This window comes from Euleptes europaea, chromosome 9 (genome assembly GCF_029931775.1).
Source record: "Euleptes europaea isolate rEulEur1 chromosome 9, rEulEur1.hap1, whole genome shotgun sequence".
NCBI classification, from domain to species: Eukaryota; Metazoa; Chordata; class Lepidosauria; order Squamata; family Sphaerodactylidae; genus Euleptes; species Euleptes europaea.
In genome coordinates, this window is record NC_079320.1 from 74,376,774 (window position 1) to 74,394,181 (window position 17,408).

Sequence of the window (17,408 nt, forward strand, 5' to 3'; positions counted from 1 at the left end):
TCATCTGATCCTTCATTAGAAGTCTGTCACTGCTCATCTTTGTTGAACATGCATTAGTACAAAGCAAACCCCTAGAATCAATGGGCATCAGTTCATAGGAAACAATGCTTTTAAAGGCTCTGTGGCTCATAAGGCAGCATGCGCTTGTACTTTAATTAAAGAAGCCAGTCCCAAGTGTGCCATTAATGCAGTATCTGTGCATGGGCAATCCAGAGATGTTGGCATTTGGTTTGTTTCTGTGGAAAAGCTCATTACGCTTTGCAAAGCACCGCACAATCATATCAATGGTGCCCTTGTAATTACAAAAGGAAAACAATTTGCATACACAACATTCGTATCAGCTATTCTTTTGTATGATGTGAGTGGGGGGGGGTCAGCCATCCACTTCGATGCAGTGTAGATCACAGAACGGTTTTCTAGACAGATATGGTAAACGTAGCTATTTGGATTCTCAGAGGTAATGTGCAACTCAGGTGCAAATACTTGTCATAAGATTTGTCCTTGAATCTGAAATGTAGATTTTATTTTATTTTTTCAGTTCTAATTCCAATTGTATGTGTGTGTTCTGGGCCCATGCGTACACCCCCACTTGCGTATGGGCTCTTCCTTTTGTGCCTGGACATTTTCCTCTTCAGCGCTGCTTTCCCTGGACATCCCTTCAAGACAGGTAACTATCACCCACCCCTGAAACCCTATCCAACTTCCACCCTTTTCTCTTAGTCAGCTCTTGTATGCTTTGTGTGTGTATGTTCATCAAAGCGCTAGCAATCTAAACCACAAAGAGGTTCAAGAAGTCTTAAAATATAGGGAGGGGAAGTTTGATGCCTTGCAAGGCCCTTTTCTTTTGCCCCAGATAACATTTGGAGGTAAAATTTCAGTGCAGAACTAGAGAGCCAGCATAGTGTCGTGGTTAAGAGCAGTGGTTTGGAGTGGTGGGCTCTAATCTGGAGAACCGGGTTTGATTCCCCAGTCCTTCACATGAGCGGTGGACTCTAATCTGGTGAAACTGGTTGGTTTCCCCACTCCTACACGTGAAGCCTGCTGGGTGACCTTGGGACAGTCACAGCTCTCTCAGCCCCACTTACCTCACAAGGTATCTGTTGTGGGGAGGGGAAGGGAAAGTGATTGAAAGCCTGTTTGATTCTTCCTTAAGTGGTAGAGAAAGTTGGCATATAAAAACCAACTCTTGTTCTCCTCCTCCTCCTTCTATTGCTCATTAAAACACAGCAAAATGCAATGTTCTTTACTGTCCATGTATTGCAGGACCCTGCCAACATATAAGATATGTTGTTCTGTTTCAAATGTGTCCAGTATTTCAGTTTCCTCCACCCACTTATATTATCCTGTCCCCCCACCCAACAGGCTTATTTATTTCCTCCATTTGCATCTATCTAGATTTGAGGGCTTCCTTGCATCAGGGGACAGTAAATGCCCAAGAGTTCACTGCTCCAGTCAGGCTGGATTGATGCACCACCCAAGGCAACAAAGCGTGTTTGGAATTCTCTTTCATGTGGGAGGTGATTTTTTCTCCCCATGTATGTAATGGAATAATTTGTCACGAGCAGATAGCAGTTGACATCTGTAGCTCTTGCAATGCCTTAAATCACATAATACATATGCTGCAGGTTATCACCATATGCCACACATAATTTTCCTCCCATTGAAAGATATATATTTTGAGCATGTAGGAAGAGATCCGATTGCGTAGTAGTTGAGGAAAGCAAATGCCAGAGCTGATTCATACGCGCAGAGTTTTCAGCGTGGTTTCCCTTCAAGGAATTATTCTGCCTGAGCAGAATTGATTCCACAATTTCACCAAAAGTGAAATTTAGGTGAGTTTTGGCATTGTTCCCCAGGAAAAGAATCTGAGGAATTTTCAAACATTTTTATATGCCGATTTTCTCTACCTTTTAAGGAGAACCAAACTGGCTTACAATCTCATCTCCTTCCTCTCCCCACAACAGACACCCTGTGAGGTAGGTGGGGACGTAGTAAGGAGGGAATTCAGGTGAGATTGAGTAAAAAAGCTGGATAGATCCCACCCTATGAATGAAAGATGCATGACTTGGATCCTAAGTGCCCTTTGTAGTCATGGTAGGCACTTCCACTTGCAGAAGAGGGAGCAATTTTTGCTGATTCTCCCCTCTCAACTACAGCTTTTCTCTTTGACTCCTGTGATATTCCTTGGAGCCCTTGAAGAAGAAGGAGGAGGAGGAGGAGGAGTTGGTTTTTATATGCCGACTTTCTCTATATTTTAAAGAGAATCAACCTGGTTTACAATCTCCTTCCTCCTCCTCTCCCCACAACAGACACCTTGTGAGGTAGGTGGGGCCAAGAGACTTCTGAGAGAACTGTGACTAGCCCCAGGTCACCTAGCTGGCTTCACATGTAGGAGTGGGGAAACCAACCCGGTTCACTGGATTAGAGTCCGTCCCTCATGTGGAGGTGTGGGGAATCAAACCCACTTCTCCAGATTTTAACCACTACAACGCGAAGCAAATGAATAAATGAAAATCAGCAGCATTTCCATTACATTATTTTTCACTCAACTAGATCACAATGATACAGCTGTGTGGGCTGTTTTGTTTTATATAGGCCTAGTGAAGAAAACTTGCCTTGGCAACCATTTTCTTTGATTTCTTTTGAGCTATGCAGGGTCTGCACAGTGTGTACCCGCAGATACCGACATGATGACAAGCATGTAATACTTTGATTGAAACACGGGGTTTACAATGGCACTGCCCTCCAGCCAGGAAACTTATGTGATCAGTGAGAAACATTGTAAATGTGAGATTCGTTGCTGCTGCTATTGCCTTACTGGATGTAGCTGGTTATAGCAGTATACAAGAAAATGAGACTAGACTCATCCGCAAAGAGAGAGAGAAAAAGTCAGGAAAACTCCCCTCTGGGAACATCATTTGCTTATCATTGATAATAAATCATTATCTACATTCTTACATTTTAGAATCCTGCAAAGCATACACTTTACGTAGGGTTGCCAGGTCCCTCTTTGCCACCGCTGGGAAGTTTTTGAGGCAGAGCATGAGGAGGACAGGGTTTGGAGAGGAGAGGGACTTCAATGCCATAGAGTCCAATTGCCAAAGCAGCTATTTTATCCAGGTGAACTGATCTCTATCAGCTGGAGATCAGTTGTAATAGCAGATCTCCAGCCACCACCTGGAGGTTGGCAACCCTAATTTTAAGGTCAAACGACTGGAAGGAATAGTACTCCTGGGGACCAAAATATCTCCTGACCCCCCATGAGAATATGATGGTTGGAATATGGAATTCCTAACCTATGATTGGGTTGGGTTATGATTAAATTCTCTTTATTTATGTTTGTGCCCACCCCCGAGGTATTCGCACATACAGTGTAATGGTATGGGCTTACACCAAGGGGAAGATAGAGCCTGTATGACTAAGGCCATGAAGTGTTGGAAGGGTTGCCAGGTTCCTCTTCACCAACAGCGGGAGGTTTTTGGGGTGGAGCCTGAGGAGGGTGGGGTTTGTGGAGGGGAGGGACTTCAATACCGTAGAGTCCAATTGCCAAAGTGGCCATTTTCTCCATGTGAACTGATGTCTATCGGCTGGAGATTAGTTGTAATAGCAGGAATTCTCCTGCTAGTACCTGGAAGTTGGCAACCCTAGCCATATCCAATAGTTGCCGTTGTATACCACCCCTTGCAAAATGGTTCAGCAGAATAATGGTTTTCTTGTACAAGGGTTCAGTGTAGTTCTGTACCAACATACTACTTGTCTGTGTGCAGGGAGATTTGTTTTTAAATGATAGGCCATACAAGAAGCCAAAATTTGCAAGGCTGAAGTGGGACAATTCAGAAAAATGTTTTATCTGAACTGGCTTTCTATGAAACCTATGACAGAGCCAGCGTGGTGTAGTTGTTAAGGTGTGGACCCAGGTTCAAACCCTCCCTCGTGCCATGGAAGCTTGCTGGGTGACCTTGAGCCAATCACACACTCTCAGCCCCAACCCTGGCTAGTATTTGGATGGGAGACCTCCAAGGAATACCAGGTTGTGACACGGAGGCAGGAAATAGCAAACCACCTCCAAATGTCTCTTGCCTTGAAAACCCTACAGGGTTGTCATACATCAGTTGTGATTTTACAGCAAAAAAAAAAAAATACTGTCTCCTGTTCGGTAAAGTAGAGAATAAGGTAAGATGTAGAGGTAGAGACGCTAGGCTTCCACTATAGCGGTTGGAGATCAGTTGTAATAGCAGGAGATCTCCAGCTAGTACCTGGAGGTTGACAACCCTATACACCACTGAGGTCCCTGACCTCCCCAGGCTCCATCCCTAAATCTCCTGGAGTTTCCCATCCAGGATCTGGCCACCCTACCACCCAGTCCCCAACCGGTGGCCAGGGGGGACATTGGCAACCCTACCAGGAGGCTTCCGTTCCTGCTCTAGAGGAAGTATAGTGTCTCTATCTCTACTGTTGATGAAAAATCAGAATTGTAGTACTTTATTCTTCCTGGTAATGGTGTCAGGAAGAAATCAAAAACTGCACAATCAGCAGTACAGGATCACAGTTTCATTGTTGCTGCTTAAAAAAACCCTTTAGTTTAACTGTGAAGGTCGGGCGGGGGGGGGGGGTGATACCCAAATATTCTTTAAGGCAAAAGGAATCAAAAATCCCTATACTTCCCAAAATTCACATTGGCAGAAGGCATGTAGAATGCAAGAAGATGGAGGGTGTTGTCTCACCTGCTGGCAAGTTTGGGGAAACTGAGTGGAGAAGGATAACTGGCAGATGAGAGGATTTGTGTGAATCAAGGCAACATTTGGAGGGGAACTGGGCACAGCTTCTAAAGGCTCAGCGGGAAACTTCCCCCATATTTCCAGACTCATCTCTATCCATACCCAAAGGTGGAAAACTGAGCTAACAAATTCAAAATTTAATCTTCTCACATTTTTACTTTACATTTTCCCCCAAGTCTGGCAGATAAGGCAAAATCCTCACAAACTTTTCTCAGACTTCCTCAAGCCTCAGGCAAGTATAAAAGGCCACTGATTTTTTCACCTATCTCAGCTTTACTTCTTCTTTTTTACTATTTTCAAATAAATCCTTTTAAAATCTGTCCCTGTAGCCTTATTTTTTTTTACCTCACTGACGATGCCTCTCCCCTTCCTACTATCCAGAGGGCATCTAGTAAAGTGCTTTTGCTGAAGTAAAGATTTTACTTGAGGTCTTGTTTTTCACTTTGGAAAATAATGTGTTGCTGTCTTTTGTGCTATGTGTCTGTTTATTTCCAAGTCTCCGGGGAGGCATTCTGGGAATATGCTCCCTTTTATCTGTTATTTTCCATTATTTTTCTTATACTGCTACTGTTGTTAGCAGCTATTACAGACATTATTTGAGTTATACTGAGGACAGCTAATGAAAAAAAAAAGTCGACTGCCACTGGTTTTGACATTTCTAGCGTACCAAATGGAACAAAGACTGCCAACACATCCAACTCCCTGAATGAAGTGGACCTCTTTAATCACGATGGAGACAATCCAGCCAAAGTTAAACATTTTACGTTTCATGTTCTTTTTCCACTGAAAGAAGTGAGACTTGGCCAGGATTGTACCCTTGTTCAACTCTGGCTGAATTTTACTCTTCCTTAAAAAACAACAACCGCACATTAAAAGGGGGGGGGAAGAAAAATGAATTCTACCACTTGAAATGCAAAGAACTTACCAGAAGGAAGACAACCCTAAATGAAATATGACCCTACCAAAAAAGATTATACACAAAAGGTATTTTATTACTGGACATAACTGTAACTTGCACATTAGTTTTATGACCCCCTCCTTCTTGAGAATTGTGGGGAGGCGGGCGGGAAATACTGGTGTTCTTTTCAGGTAAGTCAAGAAGAAGAAGAAGAAGAGTTGATTTTTATATGCCAACTTTCTCTACCACATATTGTCGAAGGCTTTCACGGCCAGAGTTCATTGGTTCTTGTAGGTTATCCGGGCTGTGTGACTGTGGTCTTGGTATTTTCTTTCCTGACGTTTCGCCAGCAGCTGTGGCAGGCATCTTCAGAGGAGTAACACTGAAGAGGAGAGACACTGTCCTTCAGTGTTACTCCTCTGAAGATGCCTGCCACAGCTGCTGGCGAAACGTCAGGAAGGAAAATACCAAGACCACGGTCACACAGCCCGGATAACCTACAAGAACCAATTTCTCTACCACTTAAGGAAGAATCAAACCAGCTTACAATCACCTTCCCCTCCCCACAACAGACACTCTGTGAGGTAGGTGGGGCTGAGAGAGCTCTAAGTGAGCTGTGACTAGCCCAAGGTCACTGGCTTCACGTGGAGTGGGGAAACCAACCCGGTCCACCAAATTAGCATCCACCACTCATGTGGAAGAGTGGGGGATCAAACCCAGTTCTCCAGATTAAAAGTCCACAGCTCCAAATCACCGCTGTTAACTACTACACCATGCTGGCTCTCTTAAGCTTAAACTAAGAGGACGTTTGGCATATGTGCAGATTCTCATTTTAAATTCAGAGTTAATTTGGAACACTTGACAAAAGGCAAGCTTCTTCCATGATGCCAAGCTGGAGGTAACCCACTTACATTTTGATATGAGGAATTCACCCATCGTTCGATTGAACACACACATATATATATATATACAGGTCTTCTCCCCTTCTTAACGAGAGTTGCCATATCTCAGGATTTGAACATTCTCAGGGCTTCGGGGTGGCAGGTGGAATTCTCAAAGCCGTCAGCCAGCCATGGCTTCTTGTGGTAACTGCTGCACATATAAATTGGAGATGGGATGCAATAATCTGGCATGAACAGCTCAGCTACAATTTATTTTTATGTACGTATGCATTGTGAAATCACAGCTGACTTACAACAAATCCAGCAAGGGGCTGTCAGGGCAAGTGAGATGCAGAGTTGGTTGGACATTGCCTTCCTCTACAGAGCCTTCCTTGGTGATTTTCCATCCAAGTACTGACACTTTTTAGCTTCTGAGATTGAGCTATACCATGCTGTCTTCCCTCTCACAATTTATGTTTATCACATAGTAAATTTTCAAGAGATTTTTTTTTAATTGTGTGTGCGTGGTGTATCGTCCGTTTCTCCAAAGTCACCTACCAGTGACTACACACAAGCATAGGTAACATATGATACGATTCCTAGTTGTTTGTGAAAGAACTACAATTAGTACACCTTTTCCATAGGACGCGACCAGATCCTGTCCCATGAGGCTCTGGTTTTGGATTGCTTAATGCCCAGCACACTTGTTTTTAAATCCATAGTTTCTAGCTCCTGATTTTCCCAAAAGTTGAAACTTTGAATCAAGAAAACCAACATGCTGTTATGAAAAAATTTCAATGATTATTTTTGTTCCTCGGTGACCAAGAAAGGTTGTTTTTATTGCCTGTGGCTTTTGAACACTCACATTGACTTTCAAATATTTCTGTGTAATTATGATGAATAGAAATATACAGTTTCAAAAATGGCAGGATTTCATTTAGTCTCACTTTGATTGGTTTAACAGCCCAGACTAGACTGGAGCTAAGCAGCTTTGGCCCTGGTTAGTACTTGGATGGGAGACCACCAAGGAAGATCAGGGATGCTATACAGGGGAACACAATGACAAACCACCTCTGCTCATCTCTTGCCATGAGGGGTTGCCATGAGTCAGCTTCAACTTGACAGCACTTAATTATTATCATCTAGACTCCTCAGACAGCATTAAAAAATCTGACAAAACCATCATGGAATTATGAAACTGCCTTGTACAGAGTCAGACAATCAATCTATCAAGGTCAGTCTGGTTTACTCTGCAGCAGCTCTCCAAGTTCTTAGGGAGAAATCTTTCCCATGACTTCCTAGTAGTAGGGTTGCCAGGTCCCCCTTCATGACCGGCGGGAGGTTTTCGGAGTGGAACCTGAGGAGGGTGGGCTTTGGGGAGGAGAGGGACTTCAATGCCATATAGTCCAATTGCCAAAGCAGCCATTTTCTCCAGGTGATCTGATCTTTATCAGCTGGAGATCAGTGGTAATACCAGGAGATCTCCAGCTAGTACCTGGAGGTTGGCAACCCTACCTAGTAGGTGTTTTGACAGATTAAATCACATTCCAACTTCCTTTGTTTCAAGTAAGGGGATGATGGACAATTGCTTCCATTACATTATTACAGCTACATGAAGGCTGGATTTGGATATTAGTGTGTTGAATTCAGTAGGAGCTTTGCTGCATCAAGGACAGTTTGAATGGTACCTTTTCCATTTATTCTGACGAGTGACTCCTATGCCTGAGAACACTGGCAAATACACTCTTCTGGTGGTGTCCTACAGGGCATTTATTTCTTGATAAACAAATGCCTTACAATATTCTGGAAGCTGCATGTTCAAAACATTTATAAAATCTGTTTACATGTGGATCTAAGGAGCAGAGTCATTCTTTCACTAGAAAACAGAAAACAGAAGAGGCAGAAAAGCTCTTTCTTCCAATAACCCATTTTGTGCAAATACTACATGGCAAAACAAACATTAGGCTTGGATCCTAAGCACTGAAATCAATGGAGCACTTCCACGGAAGAGTCATCATGTTAGGCTATACACAGACCTATCATTTAAAGTGTGGTAGAATGGTTCGAAAATGCATCTGCAGCCCTGGACACAAATGCTTCAGAAGAATACAGTTCATATACTGATTCTACCACCCTTACAAAGTTCTGTTTTGCTTTTACAAGGCTGGCTCCAATTTTATCTTTCCACTAAGCAGGGTCAAAATAGCATTCTGTATGTGCCCTACTGCCCTGTACAAATTTGGAACTTGGACGCCATTCCCTGATCCCATCCACAGAACTGCATGAATAATTGAAGAACATTTTCCTATTTCTGAGGGAATATCATAAATATGCCATATCATTAGCTGTTTTTAGATGCTGACATAAGAACAGGCGAAAAACCATGCTGGATCAGACCAAGGTCCATCAAGTCCAGCAGTCTGTTCACACAGCAGCAGCATTATCCTGCCTGTGTTCCACAGCACCTAAGTTAATAGGCATGCTCCTCTGATACTGGAGTGAATGGGTATGCCTCATGACTAGTATCCATTTTTACTAGTAGCTATGAATAGCCCTCTCCTCCATGAACATGTCCACTCCCCTCTTAAAGCCTTCCAAGTTGGCAGCTCTCACAAGATCCTGGGGCAAGTAGTTCCACAATTTAACTATGCATTGACTTTCATACACCAAGTATTTTCATATGTGTTGATTTTCATATGCCAAGTATTTGTAGCCACCTTCAGCCAAGAGGTAAGTGGGATATAATATTTAAATGAATCAGTGAATGGATATGGTATTGATTTTGTCCTTTAAAGCCATACAGGGCTTGGGACCAGGATATCTGTAAGACTGTCGTCTTCCATACATTGCTGCCCAGGGAATTAAGATCACAGGGAGAGGATCTCCTGACTGTCCCACCAATCAAGGAAGCTCGACCTTTTCAGTGGCAGCCTCACAATTACGGAACAACCTCCCCAGGGAGGTGCAGCTGGCCACCTGGCTTTCGATCTTTAGGAGGCAGTTGAAGACGGTTTTATTTAGGATGGCATTTGATTAATTTAGTTTCCATTTGCTGGCTGTGAAATGGTGATTAAAATTGCAATTTTAATGTGTTTTATGGTAATTGTTCCGTTTACATTGTAAGCCGCCTTGAGTTCTGCAAGGCAGAAAGGAGGCTAATAAATATTTTAAATAAATACAAAGATAAAATGACTGCATAAATGTCATGGGAGCACATGCCACCAGCCATCCTTCCGATATGTGCAGCTACCATTTTCTGCAAATAGGGCAATGTATATATTTTCCAGCTTCATGAACAGAACACTGTTTTTTTAAGGGTAAACGTTCACATGTACTGAAACTGTACACACATGAATGAATAGATGCATTGCCCTGTTCACACAAATGGTGACTGGAAATTTTGGGAGAATTGCAGGCACTGAGCACACCCATTACACATTGTTAGAATGCCAAGATGGAATATCTGAAAAAGGCTATTGTGATGGGCTAAAGGTTTGCAGCCTACGCTGGGCCTCACTAGATCCCCAGTAAAGGCTACCATACCAGTCCTTGGAACCTCTACTCAAGTTTGGACCCCTGATGGTAATCAACCCTCAAAAGTCATGCATTGCTGGATATGTATTTAAAGTGTTGGGTTTTGAGGAAATCTGGAGTCAAACCCCCTGGGTGAAAATCGTTGTCTCTCAAAGTAACCTCTTTTGTGGGTTGTTATGATAAATCACATAGATCTGGTATGTGACATACAAATATGTGACAAACAAATTTCCTCTGTTGACGGGGAATATTTTACTTGCTTAGATTCCCCAATATGCCTTGGGTGGATCTGTTGTCCTTCCACTGTGAACTTCATTTTAGAACAAAACGACTTCTCTCATATTCCCTTCTTTGTTGAATTTACCGCACTCATTTTCCGTCAGTGGTAGAAACATACACATCAGCTAGGCTACACTGAATTCAAGATAATAATTCAATCACAAGATTTTGTAGAACCTGCACAGTTTATAAAAAAAAGCACCAACTCCTGTGATTGAAATACAACCCTGTGGATGTACATTTATAACAAAGTGAGTATTTCCATTTTTCTCTGGGATGATCGTTTGTACTTCGAGACCCAAGTATGCCTCATTTATTCAGATAGTACTTTATAAAATACTTGCATATTAGAGGAATGCTGTATATAGGCTCTTTTTGGCCTGGAGGGGCAACCGAGGCAATTGCCACCCCAACAGTCCTTTTTAAGACATTATAAATCATACCCTTTTTGTCAATAAAACCAAGGCAGGGCAGGAAACAATAAAATCCCATTAAAAAACCCCAACACGGCATGGGAGAAACCCAAATACCAAGTTGACAGAACACAGCAGCCAAAAAATATACCAAATGATGTTCAGAATAACCGAAGTGTTATTGCATGCTGGAAAAAAAGAAGATTAGGTAATCTACAGGAGTCCTTTGAAAGGCATTCTAGGCACTGCTACATGAAAAGCCCCTCTACTGTCCATCCATCTGTCATAATTCAGGCTGCCAACTCTAGCATGGAAAATTCCTGGAGATTTGGGGATCATGACAGCCTGTGTGGTATAGTGGTTAAGAGCGGTGGACTCTAATCTGATGAACCAGATTGGTTTTCTCACTCTTCCACATGAAGCCTGCTGGGTGACCTTGGGCTAGTCACAGTTCTCTCCAAACTCTCTAAGCCCCACCTACCTCATAAGATGTCTGTTGTGGAGAGAGGAAGGGAAGACAATTGTAAGCTGCTTTGAGACTCCTTAAAAGTAGATAAAATCGGGGTATAAAACCCAACTCTCCTCTGATGTCAGTGGAGAGTCATGCATCAGTCTGCATGACTGATGCTCTTATTTTCCTGTTTTCTGACCTCCAAATTAAATGTTGCCAATCCTTTTTTATAATGTTAGAGCCATAAACTATAAGCCACTAAACACGGGGGAAGGGGGGGAGGCACTAAACTCCAGTAATGGGTAGGGGTCACTAAACTCAAGAAATGTCCTTTTGCCATCATTTAACACATAGTGTTACAAGCTGTACCTGTATCATTGAGTAGATTTCAAGTTGTGTAATAAATAAGCTACTCTCACAGTTTAGCAGCAAATATATATATAAATGCCCCCCTTTCATTCCTACCTTTGCTAGGAGAAATTGTGGCCAGGCTAAGAACATCTGGCTGATCATCCCATAGTAATAGTAACAGTAGTTGTAGAAGTTTACAAGGGCCATAAAAGCAGTTAACAGTTTAGAACTTACATGAGCAAAATCACATTTTAAAACTATTAAAATCCAATCCCCTAGCACACATCCTTAACATTAGTTTAAAACAGAGTTAAAAGACACACCGAGACATAAAAACAGCAATTAAAACATTGGTCTAGAAGGAGGGATCGCTGAGAGAATGCCAAACAAAATTTTGAAAAAAAGTCTTCACAATCTGGCAGAAAATTTCCCTGTAGAGACAGTTCCTGAGTTGCCGCCAACCTAATCTCAGAAGGTTGGGGTGCCTAAATCAGGACTTCAGAAGATGACGTTAGTGGTCAGGCAGGTTCAATCCTTGTCAACTCCAAGCACCTTCAGATCTTAAAAGAGTGTTAGCACCACAACCATGGCTTATCTGGCAGACCTTGAACACCTTTCAATGTGTTTATTTCTGTTAGTAGCTGGAAGAATTCTAGACGCACATCTTCGTGAATCGGAACACTTTGCTGTTCAGTCTAAATTCACTAGGATAGCCTGAGCATAAAGAAGAAATCTTCTTTCTGTGGCCTATGCTAAAGAAACAGCTGGCTTAGTTGTAGGGTTGCCAGGTCCCTCTTTGCCACCAGTGAGAGGTTTTGGGGTGGAGGTTGAGGAGGGGAGGGGAGGGACTTCAATGCCATAGAGTCCAATTGCGAAAGCAGCCATTTTCTCCAGGTGAACTGATCTCTACCAGCTGGAGATCAGTTGTAATAGCAGGAGATTCCAGCTACTAGGGTTGCCTGGTTCCTCTTTGCCACTGACAGGAAGTTTTTAGGAGGGAGCCTGAGGAGGGCGGGTTTTGGGGAGGAGAGGGACTTCAATGCCATAGAGTCCAATTGCCAAAGTGGCCGTTTTCTCCATGTGAACTGATTTATATCGGCTGGAGATCAGTTGTAATAGCAGGAGATCTCCAGCTAGTACCTGGAGGCTGGCAACCCTATTGACAACCCTACTTAGTTGGTATATCTGTCTTCAGGAAATGCATCTGATCTGCATATTAACCCATAGAAATTGCAAGAAAGGACAACAATGGGCCAAAGCGTTTCCAGAATCTTAGAAGGAATATTTAAAATCAGGATGTAGTAAAATCAGAGAGCTTATTGAGGAGAATAATCAGCAAACTAAAGCAGTTATTATGATGTCAAGCATCCAGCAAATGTTCAAGTGTCCATGTTAAGTACCAAATCTTTCAAGCATACTTACATAATGTGATGTCTTCCACACGAGTTACCTGGCCCAAGTTCAATGCTTTTGGAAAGCAGGTTTTCCCCCCTGCTTCTGCACAACATTGTGGTGCATTTGTGCATTTCCGGGGTTTTCCCCAGCTTTTCTCTGATCTTTCTCAAACTGGTTTTTCTTGGAAGTTTTGGGAAAGATCACAATAAAGCCAGGATAGCTGTTGTGTGAGGGGAATAATTTGGATATTGTGGCACACATGTCAGCCATTTTCTCTGACTCTGTACCCATGGCAGCCCCCTGCTCTCCAGGGGGCTTTAAAATTTTTTAAAAGCACCAGAATATTGTTATATTCAAATACTTGTTTAACTATAGGTGTAGCATGTTCTCTTAATTCCCAACTTTCTTTAAAAAAAAAATGCATAAGTCTCCAGTTCCTTCCCTTTGGGCGATACAAGGGTCGGGGGGGGGGGAGCATAACTTCACAAGGGGAGAGACTTGAGTCTTACTTTTTTAACAAAATGAAAGTTGGGAATTCAGAGAACATGCTACATCTACTGTTACTCAAGTATATCCGTATAACAATATTGCAGTGCTGATTTAAAACACACACAGAGAGAAGCTCTGTTGACCCAGGAGAGGTAGGGTTGCCAACGTCCAGGTACTAGCTGGAGATCTCCTGCTATTACAACCGATCTCCAGCTGATAGAGATCGGTTCACCTGGAGAAAATGGACGCTTTGGCAATTGGACTCTATGACATTGAAGTCCCTCACCTCCCCAAACTCTGCCAACTTCAAGCTCCGCCCCAAAAACCTCCCGCCGGTGGCAAAGAGGGACCTGGCAAGCCTAAGGACAGGGTGTGTGGGAGGTGGTCACTTCTGGGGATTTGGGACAGGGAAACTGAGGGGAAGCCTGCCAGGTGGAAGCCCCATTGCTGCTGTACTTGATCTGCAGCTACACCAACAAGGGGAAAACCAGAAAATTCCATCTTTGTGTGGAGGACATCTGTGTAATGTGTTTCAATCGAGAAGGGCAAGTCAAGAAGTGGAAGTGGAGAAGCAAAGGTTATGGGTGATGTCTCCCTCTCTCTGGCAGTCTTCAAGCAGTGGCTGGATGAACACTTGTCAGGGAGGCTTTAGTAGGGCTGTTGAAAAAAAAATCGGTATAGTTCGGATTTGGCCGAATTGTCTGGATTCGGGATATGCCGAAGTCCGAACTCCCCCACTTCGGGTCCATGCAATTCAGCGCAAATTCAAAGTTCGGGGAAAAAATTGGGCCGAATAAAGCCATTAAAAACACAACCGCGCCTTTCCGTGGCTCCAGGAGGGGCATTTTTGTGGGTAGAGGTCCCAAACTTTCAGCAGAGCTTCAAAGGACCCTTCTTGCAAGACCCCCCAAGTGTTGTAAAGATTGGGTCAGGGGGGGCTGAGATATGGGCCCTGAAAGGGGTCCCCCCACCCTTAATGTGCATTTCTGAGCAGAGCTTGCTGCCCACGCACAAAGCTCCCAGCCCCGACAAACAGCTGAGCTGTGGGGAGCAAGGGCCAGGCAGGTGCGAAGAAGTTTGCAAAGCAACACAACCATGCAAAGCAACACGTTTGCAACCATGCAAAGCAACACCTGACACCTTGGATTTTGCAAACCATGGAAAGGGACAGAGGCAGCTAGCTATGCATAATGAGCAAGAGGGGGTGGAATTTCCACACACACACAGACTCTGCTTCCCCCCACACACACTCACAGAGGAGAAAAATTATAGATTAAAGCCCCCAAAGGGGTCTTACTGTTCCATCAGGAGGGGCTGGGAGGACTGGGTAATCCAATACAATTCTATTTAAGCACAGAAGGTTTTGCCTTGGATTTGCCGCTCTGGAGATGCATACAGGATCGGGTGATCCATTCATCCCAATAGGGAAAAGGGGAAAGCCCATATCTCGGGACCCCCAATGTTTACAAAACTTGGGGGGTCTATTAAGAAGGCTTGTCTGAAGCTATGCTGAATGTTTGGGGGCTGCACCCCCAAAAATGCACCCCCTGCAGCCTTGGAAAGAGAAAAGGGGTGGAGCCCATATTTCTGCCCCCACTGAACCCATCTTTACAAAACTTGGGGGGTCTCTTAATAAGGCTTGTTTGAAGCTATGCTGAAAGTTTGGGGGCTGCACCCCAAAAAAGCGCCGCCTGCAGCCATGGAAATGGAAAAGGGGGAGGGAAAAGGGGTGGAGCCCATATCTCGGGATACCCTGACCCAATGTTTACAAAACTTGGGTCTCTTAAGAAGGCTCGTCTGAAGCTCCGCTCAAAGTTTGGGGTCACTACCCCCAAAAATGCACCCCCTGCAGCCATGAAAAGGAGTGAATGTGCACACTCACCCCCCCACGAGGATTTCTCTCTCTTTCTCTCCCCGGCCGGGCCGCGCAGCAGCTGATTCCTCCAGTACTCAATCCTGACTGATTGGCCAGAAGGAGACCCAGCTTGGCCACCAATTGGTCGGGGGAGAATGCTGCTTACTGACAGTTATGCTGCTGCTACCCGAATTTGCTGAATTTATTCGTGAACCGAACTCGCTGAATTCGGCTCCCCCGTTTCCCCACCATTTTTTAGTTCGGTTTGTCCAGAAATAAAAACCGCCGAATCAGGGGAAATTCGGCTGTTTTTCGGTTCGGGCCGAACCGAATCGACAGCCCTAGGCTTTAGGCTGATCCTGCATTGAGCAGGGGGTTGCACTAGATGGCTGAATGGCACCTTCCAATTCTATGAATCTATGATTCTTTATATCAGTGTAGGTATGCTCAGATTCCTTCGGGAGACAGCCATTCTCTGCTGGCTTTCCCTGTAAAAAGGGTTGAATCTAGGGTTGCCAACTTCCAGATACTAGTAAATCCCTAAGGAAATAATTTCAGTACACAGCCACTGATCGTTTTAACTTATGCAAATTTACTTATATTTTTTCACAATATGCACATGTATATGCGTAGCACTCTTCTCACTAAAGTTCTGAGCTGCAAATAGCCTAAACGTGTTGAAAATTATAGGCTTAAAACTCTATGTACATAAACAATTTTCTTCAAATAATACATTCATCTCAGAACATACAAACCCCCGGGGGAATCATTCTTACAACCAGCAGTTGGGTCGCAAAGTCTTATTGGATATATTTCAATTCGCCACAACTCAGGCAGTATAAATCAAGATTGTTTCCAATCGCGGTCAGCTGATCCCGCGTAAACCAATCCGGTGGCTCCAATCCCATTCCTGCTGGTAAGCCGGTTTCAAACACTAGCTTCTGTAACTTCGCGTTGTTGTTGTTATGGTAATTATGGCACAAAATATGGTTACAAGTTCCCGGTTGTCTTATCCTTGTTTCGCAGAGTAAACTTCGCTTCATCAGACTGTGCCCTTATTCATTTCTAAAACATTAACAACATATGAGTATATACTATTGCCTAACACCCCCACCCTTGTGTAATTACAATTGTGAATAATAGTGAACTTATCCTACCTGACTGCAGCCTTGCAGTTCACAGGCATGACCCATAGTCTCTATTTCTTAGTAACATGCACTGTGGCCTTTCTTTAAATAACATCTACCAGGTGTTGATACTCAAGTCTGCTGGGATAAGTATCCTGTGTAAACTTCTATGACAATGTAATTAATTGTATAAATATATTTTTTTGATTTTGATTGTCCAGCCTCTGCTTAAAGACTGCCAGTGAGGAGGAGCTCCCCCTCCCTAGGTAGCTGTAAATTTTTTCCCCTAATATCCAGCTGGTACCTCTATATCTGCAATTTCAACCCATTATTGTGAGTCCTATCCTTTACTGCCAACAGGAACAGCTCCCTGCCCTCCTCTAAGTGACAGACCTTCAAATACTTGAAGTGAGCAATCATGCCCCCCCTCAACTTCCTCTTCTCCAGACGAAACATTCCCAAGTCCCTCAGCCTTTCCTCATAGGGCTTGATCTCCAGGCCCCTGATCATCCATTGTCGCTTTCCTCTGCACTTGCTTCATTCTGTCCACAAGCTTTTTGAAGTGAGGCCTCCAGAACTGCACGCAATACTCCAGGTGTGGCCTGACCAATGCTGTGTAGAGCAGAACTATGACATCCTGTGATTTGGGTGTTATGCCTCTGTTGATGCATCACACTGGCTGCTCATATTTAAGTTATGGTCCACTCATATCCCAAGATCTTGTTCAAACACACTGCTCCCATAAGTGTACCCCATCCAGTATGTATGCCCCTCCTTTTTGTTACCCAGATGTAGAACTCAGCACTTATCCTTATTGAATTGCATCTTGTTCGCACCCACTCACTTTTCCAGTGTGTTCAGATCTCATTGAATTCCATCTCTGTCTTCTGGTGTGTTTGCTGCTCCTCCCAATTTGGTGTCATCTGCAAATTTCATGAGCAGTCCTTCCACACCCTT